At 35.9% G+C, this 15,672-nt stretch overlaps 1 protein-coding gene across 4 annotated transcripts in view; it reads left to right on the forward strand.

Annotated features, from left to right (window-relative positions):
• The first annotated feature begins 754 nt into the window (after positions 1 to 754).
• The window catches only part of PLEKHA1 (pleckstrin homology domain containing A1), a 47,328-nt gene continuing 32,410 nt past the window's right edge, over positions 755 to 15,672 (forward strand). Inside the window, exon 1 of one of the 4 annotated variants that reach the window (XM_039337599.1) lies at positions 755 to 1,427. The gene's annotated coding sequence lies outside the window, so the exon portion shown is untranslated. Of the gene's footprint in view, positions 1,428 to 1,830; positions 2,079 to 15,672 lie in introns of those variants that run through there. The other 3 variants (XM_039337689.1, XM_039337423.1, XM_039337510.1) reach the window with 3 other exon arrangements.

Genomic DNA, 15,672 nt, shown 5'->3' on the forward strand with positions numbered 1-15,672 from the left:
TGCCACCTGTGGCACCTGTGCCATAGGTTCGCTACCACGGCTGTAACCCTTCATCTGTAAACATGAACCTATAGACTAGCAACTATATCATATGTTTCTATTGTTTGTTTGAATGCCTCCCTTTTTAGTTTGAGCAGTTGTGAATATGGTTTAGCATGCATTAGCAATATTAAAGGAAATAAAAAAATATTAATCTAGAAACACTTAAAACTTCTTACATTTAGAAATAAATTATTTTCTGGCTTTATCATGAATATTATTTGAGTATCAATATTGGATGTATTTATACAATAAAGTTTTATTGAAAAAGTTTATCACTCATAGTTTTTTTTTTTTTTCAATTAGTGCACTTTGTCTTTATTTGCATTAGGCTTGCCAGGAAGTACACATGGTTCTAATATGAGTTGTATTTTTAAAATGATTTTTTTTAAGAAATACATCAAAACCAGCGACATCCTGCTCAATAGTGCAAAGATTTCCTTTCCTAACAGCTACACTATATTCCTTCCTTTCAATGTAAAGTTTTTCATTTTAAAGGCAACACATCAGCCCACATAAGGTATTTTCTCTAGAATTTCCCTGCCCACTCCCTGCCTATTCTATTGCTGGTCTTTACTGAGCATAATTTGAATGCTATAGTTAGCATTAAATTTTAGGTGGGAGGAAGATATGAGGTGCTGTTTTAAAAACCTTCCTTCTTTCTTTCTTTCCTTTGCTGATGATAAAATATCCAGCATCCCAATAATGCTCAGTGCGAGGAATCACTTTTTATGCACGACTTCTATAGGGTTTCATACATAAAAAGGGCCGTGCAGATAGCGATCTCTGTGTCTTTCCTAATATCAGAAGAATTTTTCTTCAGTCACTAAGTACAGGGAAAGGTCACTGCCTGAACAGATGGCCAGTCCAAGCATGCAACTTTAGGTCTGAAGGCTGTGAAATGGAGCATACAAATCCCAGCATGCAACGCTTGAGATGAATGGCGCGACGCAAAGACTCATTCTAGACTACATACCCCAGGATGCTTCTCGGAAGTCTGGCCAGTTTTCCTATTTCTTTTCTGGCGTAGCACCTTTATGGGATCTGTAGTCCTGGCGCCTTAACCCCATCTTGTTCGCCGCATCTCTGAGCTCTACGCAGGCGCATAGCTCCCGGGAGCCCGTTCCTGTAGCTTAGCGATGTTATAAAGTTTCTTTTTTTGAGGAGGGAAGGGGAGGAAAGAGCGAAGCCGAAGCGCTGTGAGGAAAAGAGGGCGGGACGGCGCCGAGGACGAGCGAAGCAGTCGCGGGGCTGCTTGCGCCGGAGGCTTCGCGCGAGCAAGGACCAGCTGGGCCGAAGCCGCTCTTCCCGCCCATTTATTGCGCCCCGCAGAGGATCGCGCCGCTTCGGTGGAGGCGGAGGGCTGCGCCAGGGGGAAACGGGCGAAGGTACGCCTTGGTGGAAGAGCGAAGGAAACGGGGGAAGAGCCGAAGCAGGGCTGAAAGGGAGGAAGAGGCTATGTGGAGCCTGTTGGAAAACCGCTTAACTCTCGGGGTCCGTAGACTCCACCGCAGGGCGAGCTGCTCTTGTCCCCCCCCCTCGCACCCCCGGTGCCATCCTCGCCCCTTCTTTTGGAGTTCAGTTCCATGGACGGTTTGCCTCATTATGGATGGAGAAACGCCGGTTTTAGAGAGAAGTTGAGAAGGCGGGGGAGGGGGTCGGGCTTCATCGACCCCTAGCAGCTGGGAAGGAGCCTTCATGTTCAGAGGCAGCATGCCGCTGGACGCCCGGTGCTGAGCAGAAATAGCAGGAGAGGGGCTTTTGTTGTCTTCATTTTGGGGGGAAGCCTTTGGCTGGCCTCTGAAGGAAAGAAGGTGCTGGGCTTGGAGGTGGTTTTAAGTCCATCGAACAGCCCCTTTCCTCTGCATCCAAAAGGGAGGAGGAGGAGGAGGAGGGAGCTGGAGCAACCCCAAAGTTGGGGAAGGAAGGAAGGAAGGTGCTTTGGGAGTTCAGGTGCAGGGTACGGCGGAAGGTACTATAGCCTATGTGCCCTTAGATGGGTAGCTTTTGGGAAAGGCAAGCTGGAAGACGACGGGGAGGTAAAGAATGAGTGAAAAAAAGGGGGGCTGTTAAAGAGTTTACCTGTTTAGTAAGCATGATTAGGCTTGGCTTGGTCGCGTAGCATGCCTCTGGTTTTCCCTGGCGCGAACGCCTACTTTTTGACTACGACTCTTGGTGGCTTTTTACCTGGGAGGGAAATGTGGCAGTTGCGTGGTGTAATTAAACTGGTAAATATTAAAGATTGTGCAGTTTGCTTAGTGGTCAAAGAGCTGATTGTGTTGAGGAGTCATTCTTGCTAACTTCAGTGGTTTTTTTTTTTTTTTTTTTTTTGGTTTTTTTAAGTGTGTGACCGGGTAGGGACTCCGATCTTATCCGACTTGAATCATAAGAGTGATTTCAGTTGTGGTTGCGTGCTTTGTTCCTATAAAGGATGGGTGGGGGCATGAATGTTTGCAACTCTTTTAAGTTTTCAGAAGTGGTGCACTTCTATGCGTGTTAACCAACTGAAATCTTAGAGCAGCTAATAAAGGACATATTGGAGTTGAGTCCATTTTAATGGCCGAAAAAGCCTATTGTTAGTGGATTTTTTGTTACATTATTTCTTTTGTGTCTGGTATTTTTTGACCCAGTTAGTAATGTTGCTATACCTGCTATTGATACTTTATAGAGTGTAGTCTAGGATACTTTGACACTTATGAAACTTTTTTAAAAAAATTTGCAGTGTTTTAGTGTAGGTGGTTCTGTACAAGATAAAGTTTTTTTTCTGAACAACTGCAAATTTCAGTATTGATGTATTGTGTGGAGTAATTCCATGTGACATGCAAATGTACACTGCCAGAGTCCACTTTGGGGGGGGGGAGATGAATGGCTATATGAATTTGATTAACAAATAAATAAATTCACATACATTCAAATGGCTGATTGAAAGTAAATATTTTTTTCTAAACTTTCAAGAGAAATATATGGGAAAAATCTATTTCTGATTGTTCAGATCATGATTATGAAAGTCTTTTAAAAGTTTTATCCATATTTTATTTATTAAATTTATTTGCTGCTCATCTTTATATAGAAATGACACTGGGTGGCTATTCACAGATGGCTTTTAAAATCTGTGGCCATTTTTGCAAAAAAAGAGAAATGGACTCAAGATGCTGTGATAATACCCTATTTTGAAGCATGTATAATAAACAACAGTTTTAAAACAGCAATTGTAGAGTGTAAAGTATGATTGGCTTAGCTTTTATGCATGTGCTAAGTATGTTTACTAACATAAAAAATGATTTTTTATACATTTTAAATAGAATTGCTAAACTGAATGCAACTTTTCCTTTACATGGTTTGTTTTTTTTTAAGCAATCATTTCTAAAGATAGTATTTTAATCTTTAGCACTAATGGAGAAGTACAATTAAGCCTACGGTAGATGTCATTAATTCAGTGACAAACTAGTGACTCTGTCTTTGCTATGAGTAAATTAAGTTCTATCTGCCTTTCAGGGAAGAAGCTTGACTACTCCCTATAAATGCTTGTGTAAGAAAAGATTATTAAATTTCTGAATTCTTGATGAAGTATTTCCTAAAACCAAATTGTTTCCTACTACCGTATTTTAGCTATTTCTATATTTTCAAAATAAACATGCAATTGACCAAGGAATAAGTGTTTATAACTAGTGAAGGAACCCTTCTGCAGAAGATTGATTTTTTTTAGATTGCAATGAATTTGTTGTGGAATTTAAAATATTTTTAAAAAATAACTCATGTGACTGCTTATGCTAGTCCAAGTTATGCCTCAATATATGAATTGCAGCAGTCTTAAAAGTTCTTATTACTAATACTTTTTACAGTATTTAGTCAGTTTTATACCACACTTTTATATACTGCACCATACTGTAATTAAATACAAATACTAATTCAAATGTTACTTGTAGAATTTAGTGATATGAGGATTTTTTAATTTTATTTTATTATACATTTTGTTTACATCCTGCCTTTATTTTTTTTTTTTCATAAGTAACTCAAGGTGGTGAATATACATAATATTTCGTCTTCCTCCTATTTTTCTCCAACAATAACCCTGTGAGGTGGGTTGGGCTGAGAGAAAGAAACAATGTATCACATAATTTTGCACTGTTCAATAATATAGGTTCATAATCTTAATATTTAATCTGATTTTATAGTTGTGTCAGCAATTCTACATTTTAGATATTTCTCTACAGCAAATAAGTTGGATTGTTCATATTGAAAGAGTTGTAAATGGTCATCGTATTTTATGCTAGTCAGTGACCAAAATAGATTAATTTCTTTAAAAAAAAAATCTATACATTTCAGAATGTCTTATGCTGAGGACTGAATAAATACTCAGGAATTTCTAAATTTAGATAACTGTGATTATATGCACTTTGTTTCATTCACCTGGTTAGCAGGAAATATATTAAGTAATGGTAATATAAAATCTAGAGATTAGTCTTGGTACTCATATATTGCTATTTTAGCACAAAAGCTTCTGCTTTTTGAATTGTTGTTTTTGTCAATAACTGAGTAACTTGCCATTCATGGTATAAGGGGCTTATACCATGTTGTAATAACTGCAACTATCCATTCTAATGTTAGTATAAAGACAAAATAGAAGTCTGTAAAAGAATTTCCTATTAAATCACATTCAGAAATTTAAAACCACATATATACTGTGTGGGTGTATATAATCCTAAAAATGCTGCTGCACAATTGTTGAGCGATAGTTACTTGAGGCAATAGACAATTATAACTTATGTGCTTTTCAGTTTTCATGTTATACCAAAAAGGGACTCAAACTAGAAATATTAGTGAATGAACATCTGTTTTATATTGCATAAATTTAAAAAAACAAAAGAACCTGCAAAATAGATTACTGTCTCCAGGGAAAATGGGGTAGTTATGTATTAAACTGATGCTATTATACACACACACATACACACAAACATACAGAGAGAGAGAGAGAGAGAATTGTCTTAGGGAGCTGCTATGGATAGTTAAAGATGATCCTAAGATAACCTGGATTTTAAAATTTGAATCACCATGTACTGTATTTTTGTCCATTTTTTTAAAAAAAGAAAGGAAATTAATGGTGTATCTTTAAAAATAGGTGCATTTCCTTAAGGAAAATACAATGGCATCAGTAGCGTGTGGGTCTCCAATTTTACAGAGTGCAATATAAGAAACACATTATTTTTTTTCATGTAAAGAGTGGTTATTTCTATTTTGGATGTTTAATATCTTATATAGCTTTAGGAAATAGACAAGGCCTATAGCATATCTGATTAATATTTAAAACTTTATGAATTGGGTGAAGTTATGTGAGAATTTCTGAAATGTATATTTTTTTAATTTGTTCTGCTTTGTTTATGTGTTTTAAATTTTCTATTATGTCATATTGCTGGCTTATTTGGTTCAAAGTTGTTCATAAACTGAACATCTTTGCTGAATAGAAAAATAATATAAATTACTTTATGTGGGATAGAAGTAGTCAAGCATTGACAATTTTCTAGGAAATCAGAACAATTTTCCTAGTAAGGTTATGTGATTCAAAATAGTCAGTACAAGTTGGAGTTTTTAACAGAAAAAGTTCCTAGCATAGTGTCCAGAGATTTTTTTTTTGCTTGTCCTAATATTAAAACATAAGCATATCTTTAAATTTTGACTAACTTCTCAGACACAGAAGAAGACTAACAAAGAAAGAATCAAGCTATTATAATGTGGATATTAAGACAGTATCTCAACCTTCAATATGTTAATCTCCAGATGTGTTGGGATTGAATTTTGGCAATTGTGATAACACCTCTAGAAGGGACTATATAGAAAGTATCACATTAGAGTAAACTGATACATACATACATACATACATACATACATACATACATACATACATAAATACATACATACAGAAATTTGATTAAGATTAAAGGGTAGGTACAAATGAAAAAATAGCTGAAGGCTTCCATTTATCATTTTAACCAGAGCATTTCCCTTGACCCTAAAAAATGAAAACTACTTATACCTGCTTAATACTATTAGTGTGCTAAGGTCTGCCTATCGGTAATTAAACATGGATATAAATCTAAAAAGTTGATTCTGCTCATAATATTATGACATAATAATAGCAGTTATTTAAAACATTAAAAAAATTCACAATAACTTTTTTTTGGGCAGTGAACTAATTGATTGAATATTGATCTGGATTCAAGAACTAAGTGAGGTTGGGCCTGGTTAGTATTTGGATGGGAGACTACTGTATGAGAAATACCAGTCTGCAGACTAAACACTGGAAGCTGAGCAAAGTCTTGAATGAATCTTTACATTAGCATTACATTGTCCCACTTCATTAATTTGGACAACGTATAATTTGATTCAAATTATAAATAAGTCTGTACAATAATATCTAATAATACACACATGTACGCACACAAACCACTTTTAATTTGCAGAAACTTTTCCCCACAACATATTTCCATACATAAGTATTACTAGTTCATTCCAACATGTACCCTGTAATACTTCTTCCCTATAGAATATGACTTTGTAAATTGTGAAGAGAGGGGATGCAATCTAGAGCAGGGCTTTTCAACCTTTTCATCCAATGTACCACCAGTTGTCTAGCAAGGTGTCAAAAACTTGATGACCCTCCCCAAAAGGGAAAAAAGTGATAAAGTACAGGTAGTCCTCGACTTACAACAGTTCGCTTAGTGACTCTTAGAAGTTACAATGGCACTGAAAAAAGTGCCCCCTAAGCCACAGCCGAGCAAGACATCTGCCTACCCACCCAGCGGCACTCTTCCTCCTGTTCGAGGTTTTCATTGTTGTGAGCATTTCTGTTGGGGATTGGCAGTGGAGGTGGGGGGGGGGAGTTTGGTTTTTATTCCACCCATCTGCTGGGTGGTTGCAGCAGGTTTTGGTCCCTTCACATGACCCTGGGACACTGTGACCATCATAAATATGAATCACTTGCCAAGCATCTGAATGTAAATCACAAGACCCTGGAGATGATGCAACATTCCAGCTGATTGATGCTTCTTCAGGGCTCAGCAGAATTGCCAGGATCAGCACTGAGCTCTAGCTGGAGTCTGGCGCTTATCCTGGTGCGGCAACTGAGCCCTGACAGCCCTGCAGCTCCAGCCATCTCTCGCTCAGGCTTGTGCGGTGCTGCCACCGGTTCAGCTCATTCCCCTCCCCCACTACCACTTTTCTAGGATGGTCACGTACCACCTGCCAGGTGCCAATGTACCACAGGTGCTACCTGCACCACTGGTTGAAAAGCCCTAATCTAGAGGAGTGAAAGGCAACACAGTCCAGATATTAACTGTGTGAGAACGAGGGTGAAGACAGCCTCTCCCTAACAGATCACAGAATATATTGTAGGTACACATATTAGAGTCCTCTATCTGGCAAGATTTTGTCTATAGGTGTGAAACAATAAAAAAACTCAAGCTTGGAAGAATCACCATGTGTCTTTCCTGGTTTTTGGTCTGATATAGCTACTTTTTTCAGTGTTAAACAATGCTGAATAAACTTCTGGGAAACCTTTACATATGAAAAACACAAACATTATATGTCCCCAAATTATGTTGTTGTAGGTATTGAATGTGCAAATTTGGCAAAGCACTGTGTATGATCATTATTAAGGGAAAATTGACTATCAAATAGTCAAAATAAAAATCTGTATTTTTGTACTGAACACAAAACATAAAATAAAACTAAAAAAATCTAGGTCCTGTGAGTTGTCTAAAAACATACATCTTTTAAAGTATTTAAAATTTTGTTTTTGGGATGTATGTATAATTGCTTGATGTTCATTTAAGCTGTATGTTTTTTGTTGTTTTTAACCCTGTATTCAGCTCTGGGAAGGAGGGGGGAGGATGAGGGGTGGGTGGGAGGGGGGGAGTATTTTATTGTAAAACTTTAAAAATTTTCAATAAAAAAAAACATACATCTTTCTGTTAAAGTAAGAATCCCTCTGTTAAAGTACTGAAGTTTGCAGATGATACAGTGGTCGTTGGTCTCTTTTGAGATGGTGATGAGTCTGCAGATAGACAGGAGGTTGAACAACTGGCCCTGTGATGCAGCCTGAACAATCTGGAGCTGAACATGCTTAAAATTGTAGAGATGGGAGTGGATTTTAGGAGGATCCCTCTTATTCCACCACTTCTTATTATATTAGACAACACAGTATCAACAGTGGAGTCCTTCAAGTTTTTGGGTTCTATAATCTCTCAGGATTTGAAATCGACACCTAACATTAGAATCATCATTAAAAAGGCACAACAAAGAATGTTTCCTGCATCAACTCAGAAAGTTCAGACTACCCAAGGAGCTGCTGATAAAGTTCTACAGAAGAATTACTGAGTCTGTGATTTCTTCTTCTATAACTGTCTAGTTTGGTACAGCAAACAAACAAGACATCTACAGATTTCAATGGATAAAAAAAATGATGGCAACCAGCCTGCCTCCTATTGAGGACCTGTGTACTGCACAGGTCAGAAAGAGAGCTGAATTTCTATAGAGTCAGAAATTTCTACAGACCCTCACATCCCAGATATAAACTGTTTCAACTCTTCCCTTTGGGACGCTGTTACAGAGCATTGCATACCAAAACAACTAGACACAGAGACAGTTTCTTTCCTTGTGCCATCACTCTGCTGAACATTTAAATTCCACAGTTCTGTTTTATGTCTAAGTATATTACCCATATAGCATGGCTATATTATTTTTATCTTATCTGTTCCACTACCTTCTCAATTGATATTATTATTATGATTATTATTACTTTATTGTTTTGCATGTACACTCAGAGCTTATGTACCAGAGACACGTTCCTTGTGTGTCTAATCACACGACCCTATTCTATTCTATTCTATTCTATTCTATTCTATTCTATTCTATTCTATTCTATTCTACTCTACTCTACTCTACTCTACTCTACTCTACTCTACTCTACTCTACTCTATTCTATTCTACTCTACTCTACTCTACTCTACTCTACTCTACTCTACTCTCTAATATGCAGTGTTGATATGTTGAGTCCTTTGCTATTATATTTGAGCTATTAGAATTTCAGCAAATTATCAAGCAGCAAATATCAGATAGCAACAAACATATTGATATCAGAGATGCAGTTTTAGTTTCCTTTTAAAAAAGAGATTTGACCAGCCCTTTTAGAAATATGTGTTCCTTAATAATTTAGTTACCAATGGATCGATACTTAGCCCAAGTGAAAACATTTTTAGGATCAAGGATTTACGGATCATTGGCTGGAGTTTTTATTATTGGTAAGAAGCAATAATGCCAATTTGCATATTGGTGTATTGGTTGAGACATCAGGCTAGAAACCAGGAGACCCATAAGTCCTAGTCCAGCCTTAGACACAATGCCAGCTAGGTGATCTTGGGCTAGTCACTTTCTCTTAGCCCAAGGAAGGAGGCAATGGCAAACCATTTCCAAAAAACCTGCTGGAATAGCCAAGGCAGTTGCCAGGAGTAAAAAACTGATTTGTAGGCATACACACACACATATGCACAAATAAGTGCAATCAGCTATGTGGACTTTTTATTTTGTTTTATTTTTTCATGTTAATTCAGATTAAAATTCTTTTTTTTTTTTTGAGGAAAATATGTTTAGTTTGCAGAAGGTGAAGCAGTTCTGGAATCTCTATGTGACATAGTTTGCAAAGAAGAGTTATCAAATGAAAGCAATAGAATCTAATGGTTGAAAATATGTCTGTGCTTGTATTATCTTAGAAAATCTGGAGCACGCAAAGTATTTGTTAGCTCTTACGTTTTGTGAATGCTATTCCTTTTAATATCAATTTGGTCTTAAATATACAGTTTCCGTCTACAACTTCAAGGCATAGTGGTTAAATGTTGTAACTTGTTTCAACATAGAATTTCTAGCACAATATAGTTCTCCAGCCAACTATAGCAGGAAATAATAGTCTTCTGGCATCTTAATCATTTCAAAAATACTTTAGCTTATAGATCTTGATCTATACCATAGATGTCTAAGTCTACTGACAGACAGTAAAAGGATAACAAAAATGCTCTCATTTTGAACAAGTGATATGCTAGCTTTTCAACAGTTGTTAAATTGTCTCTTTCTCAGTGAATATTTTGAATTGTATTCAATGTGACTATATTTGGTATAATATCCAAAAGTTATATCTCTAAACCGAAATAGATTTTTGATTATTAAAATCTAGTGTTTGATTCAGTTTTACGATTCAGTCAGATATTATAAATTGTCAATATGTGTATGCACAAATGCATTTTTTCCATAAATATATGTAAGAGCCAGTTTGGTCTGGTGATTAAGGTACTAGAATAGAAATCAGAAGACCATGACTTCAGGTCCTGCTTTAGCTATGAAAACCAGCTAGGTGACTTTGGGCCAGTTACTCTCTTTCAGACCAAGTCATCTCACAGGATTATTGTGGGGAAAATAGAAAATAGAAAATAGAAGTTATGTTGGATTTGTTTGCCGCCTTCAGTTATTTGTAAAAATAATAAAAGCGGGGTACTAATACGTAAGCTAGATTTTAAAATGCATTGTAAAATGTTTAATCATAAATATACTGCTCTCACTTGCAAAAATAAATAAAAATAAGTTTTATAAAATTTTAGAATGAAATGTCATAAAAGAAATAATAGCATAATTTGCTAAAAATTAATTTTGGAAATCTGCATTACAAAATGTTTTACATCTGGAAAACCTTCAAGCCTCCTCATATCCTTAAAATAAACAATATGCTTTATCATTTTCTAACTTCTATCCTATTCCTTTCTTGAGTTTTAGATTAGTAATTAAGCCTGTTTTCTCTCTCTCTCCTTCCCCGGCATATTTATGTTTATTTTTTATTTAGTTTATTTATTACAGACTTATCTTTTTCTGACAAGAACCTGCTGTCAGGTTCTTTTGCAATATTTACAAACAAACAAAAAAAACAAGAAAAATGCTAGACTAAGTTGGAGTTTAAAATCAATGAAGAAACTAATAACTAATAAATATTGAAATTGGGGGAATGGATAAAAACTTATCTTCAATAATTATCCAACATCCTTCCCTCACTTCTTTCCTTTGCACATGTGGGCCAACTATGCCTAAGGAAAATTGAAGAGCTGGAATGTTATGTATACTGCCTTAGGCTGGACAAAATAAAGGTAGGATATTAATAATTATAAATGTGAAACAACAGTTGAGAAATCCACTTCTCAAAAAGGCTTCTGTTTCAGATGGGACAGAGGGTTCTCTTGATCATACAAAGTGTGTAGAACGGCAAGAATGAAAAGTTGCCTAACACATCCTTTGTAATTAATTTAATGCTCTAAAACTAAACACAAATCAAAGCAATTATATGAATACTGAAGCTTTTGCAAGTTCTCAGTTGAAGATGTTGTCTCTGGGCTAGACTTGAATTGCCCCTTTTCCTCAGATAGTGGTAGAGCTCCCCGAGACCCCAAAGCTTTCTTTTTGGTGGTCGGAGGGTGAGAGCTCTCTGATGTGTCCTCCACATTCCAGGATGCCTTTGCTCTGATTTTTATCCAGGGCAAAGCTTGACGCTGCTTCCACATCTGCGCTTAAAATGAATTTGTGAGTAAAATTTAAAGCAGACAGAGCTGACCAGGAGAGATTAAAATGGGGATTATTCTGAGACTTTAACTCTGGAAAAGAATTTATCTTTTCCTTTTTTTTCAAGAATGGTGAAAAATGGTGCTGAGATGTTGATTCTTTGAGTGAAAGGACCGGAATTCTATTTGAAACAATGTAACAGATTTTGTATTTATATAAAATGTAAGAATTTTCTTTTTTCTTTTAAGGGGGCTTTTGTCTTTTTTCCTCCCCCCCTTTTTTGGTATTTGTTGATTTTAAAAGATTTTAGCAGACTTTTTAACAAGTGGTCTTAAAAATAAAATGGCTTCAAAGCGTCTTGGAGCTTCTGTTGTTTCTAAAGCCTCGATCTTCCCGGTAATGCAGACAGCTCAGCAAGTTAAGTTTAAGTTACCACCACCTTCTCCATTGTTACCAGCATGTATACTTAAAGATTTACGGGATGCCTTGGGAAATAAGGCACGACAGATTAAGGAAGAGATGGAGGAATTTCTTGAAAATAAAATTAGGGAACTAAGAGAGGACATTGCGTCTGTGTTTCAAAAGTTTGTTGGTCATATAGATCGTCTGGATGATCGTATTGATGATGTTGTGGAAAATTTTGAAAAACTGGAAGATCGAATTGATAAAGTAGAAAATAAGGTAGAAATAACACAGGATGAAATTACTATGTTACAATATAGAGACATGGAATTTGCTTTAAGAATAAGGGGAATGAAGGAAAACACACAAGAAGATTTGAGACAAGTGGTGGTAAAAGATATAACTTTCATTTTGGGTGCTGAGCCTGAAGAAATATTGAGAGAGACGGAAAAAGTTTTTAGGGTTTATTCAAGGGTTGTAAGGTAGAGGAATTTGCCACAAGACGTAGTTATTTATTTTTCTAAGAGATCACTTCGTAATGAAATTTTACACGCTTTTTATAAGCAGAGATTTTAAATTGCAACTCAAGATGTTATAATTTTAAAAGAAATACCTTCAAAAATTCTTAGAAAAAGAAAGGATTTTGCTTTTTTGGCTGATGAGCTCAAAAAACGACAGGTCCGGTTCAGATGGGAGATACTGGCTGGAATAGCAGTGAATTATGCGGGGATATATCATAGACTTAATACAATTTCAAAGGCGAGAGATTTTTACACTTCTGTTTTGAAGGCGGGCTCTCCATCATCTTTGCAACCTGAGATTATAGAAGAAAAGTTGGAAAGGCAGCCGGTTGATGTAGGAGACATACAGGCTGAACCTCTGCAGCAGTCTCTTGTGACAAAAGATTTTTTAAAGAAACCGACAATGACTCGTGCAGCTTATAGACGTAAAGTAAAAGAACAGCAGAAGGCGAATGTTGGAATAAAGAAAAGGAAATGATGAACTTTTGTAGTAGTTTTTTGAGATAGAAGATGTTTTAAAGGAATAGTGAATGATTTGTGTAATATGTAGATGTAAAGAAAAAGAACAATAAATGTTAGTTTAGCTGGTAGTTTGATTTAGTATGTTTTAAAGGAATAGTGAATGATTTGTGTAGTATATAGATGTAAAGAAAAAGAATAATAGAAGGTGTCGATTTAGTGGAAAAGTTTAAATATTTGGGAATATATATATTATAAATTTTTAATTTAAAGTGTATAAAAATAATTATGAGATATTATGGGTAAATGTGTAAAAGAATTTAAATTCTAATGATCTCTGTTGGTGAGAATTTTAGTGATTAAGATGAATGGTTTGTTGAAACTTCTTAAGTAGGAGGGTATTAATAAATTTACTTAGGGGTGGGGAAAAAAAGCAAATAGCCAAGTTTATCGAATATAAGTTTGTTGGTTGGGTTATATTGGAGGGAAAATGTTGTGTTTATTATGGATGAATGGTTGTTTAAAAGAAATATACACGTCAGCATGGAGAAGATGGATAAATTATATGTAGAGTAAATATGGGTTAGAGTTGATATGGGATTAAAAAGTATTATTTAGATTATGAATAATTTTTAGTTTTTAATTTGGAATTGCTTATATTGTTCTTTTTTTAATTTGCTTAAATTTGTTTTGTATTCGAGTTAAAGCACATTATTGATTTTGTTATTTGTATAGTTGGATAAGTTTATTTAGAATTTGCTTGTTTATTTGTAACCCTGTAACCAGCTCTGGGAAGTGAGGGGGGAGGGAGGGAGGGGGTTATTTTAGGGGAGGAGATATTGTTAAAAACTTGTATAAAACTTTTCAATAAAAAAAATTGTCCCAGAACAATTGTCTTGATTTCAATGTCAGTGCTGTTGCTGTTATTCAAAGCCATCTCAGGATTTTATGACTACTGGCACACCCATGGGACTGCCCAGAAAATTGTAGGCAGTTTTAATTGAGAGCGGGATCTCCACTGCTTTGAAAAAGGGAAGTTTTGAACAATTGTCATCTAGTTGTAAATATCCCTTGGAGAAGATGAATGAGCATACCTGAATAAAATACAGTAATTTTAGACTGTCTTGAGGGCTGAATAGAGCTAGGAAACTACTCTTAATTGTCCCTGCTTAGTGGCCTATATTGTGAGAAAGACATGAGAGTTCTAATTGTGTTATAAGCAATGAATGATAGAATGGTTCTTCTTTCAGGGGTTCTCAACCTTGGCAACTTTAAGACTTGTGGACTTCAACTCCCAGAATTCCTCAGCCAGCTTTGATAATGGGATATGGTTGGAATAAGTCAGTGTATTGGCTGTTGAAGGAACAGTTGTATGATGGATCCATTCCTACCTGCAGGATCATTACCAGAAAGTAATTTTTTGACTCCATGGCACTTGAATGAGGAAATTAGGCAAAGTTTCATTCTTTGTTTCCTACTATTTGTTATCTCCATGAAGTTCCTTGCTGATGATCAAAGAAGAATTTGTAGGCTGCCGTTGCATTTTAAGTTCATAGTTCCTTAAGTTTATATTGAAACCTGGGATTTTGGTTTGTATTTGTTGGTCATGTTATGATGGCTAAGCTTATTGTATGGATATAAGTTATTTTATAATTTAATAAAGATAAGAATAGATCTTCATGGGCTAAAATGGGTCTGCAACCCCCGTACCATGGACCAGCCTGATTGAGAACCAAGCTGTGCAAGTGGCGGGTGAGCACAGAAAGCTTTATTTGTGCATGCGCAGAATTAGGTTGTGTGTGTGTGCAGCCATACTGCCCCCTCTGCCCCTCACAGCCACTGCCGCCATGCTGCCAGCCCACAGACCCAAAAAGGAACTGTGGGCTAAAATTCACTTTGCAGTTTGAGTTATTCTTTTTTGCTCCTCTACTGGCTTGTGGATAGTAGGAACATGTTATAATCTGAGTAAAGTTGTTGTTCTTTGCTTGTTTCCTTAGAAATATGGGGCTTTGATATGAGTTATTAGGATATCGCTATCTGATCATTTTGTGTAATAAACAATGAATGACAGAAGATCTTATAAGATTAACCATTACTGCACTCTTGAAATACCTGGAAAAATAATCTGGCAACTAAAAACATAATGTCATTTAAGTTCAAAAGCATAAGACCTTTTCCATTCTAAATGGAATTCATGTAATCTTTTTTTTCCATCAACAATATTTACTTTTCTGGCAAAATTCAGAGGCTACAAGAAATGGTCTATCTTTTGACTCAGAACTAGCCACCAAATAAATAGTTTTGCACATTCTCTGCTTTTAACAATGCTTAAGACATTTTCAGAAACTTCTGGTATTTTTTTTTAATAAATTCTCAGCTAGAATAATAATACTGTCAGCATCCTTGTGAATGAATTCAGCCTGGTGGGTGTGGTGTATATATGTCATAGTGAACTATTTTTCTGTAAAGTTAAATATTGTTGATAGCTCTGGGTCAAAAGCAAAATAACAATGTGATGTGATATATCTACATCAATATATAGATGCAGATCTCTCTCTCTCTCTCTCTTATCCATCTATTCATCCACCCACCCACCCTCACATACGTACACACATACACACACACACACGTACACACATATATATGGACACACACACACAAA

Source organism: Crotalus tigris, unplaced genomic scaffold (genome assembly GCF_016545835.1).
Source record: "Crotalus tigris isolate CLP2741 ecotype Arizona unplaced genomic scaffold, ASM1654583v1 scf7180000017536.10889498, whole genome shotgun sequence".
Taxonomy (NCBI): Eukaryota; Metazoa; Chordata; class Lepidosauria; order Squamata; family Viperidae; genus Crotalus; species Crotalus tigris.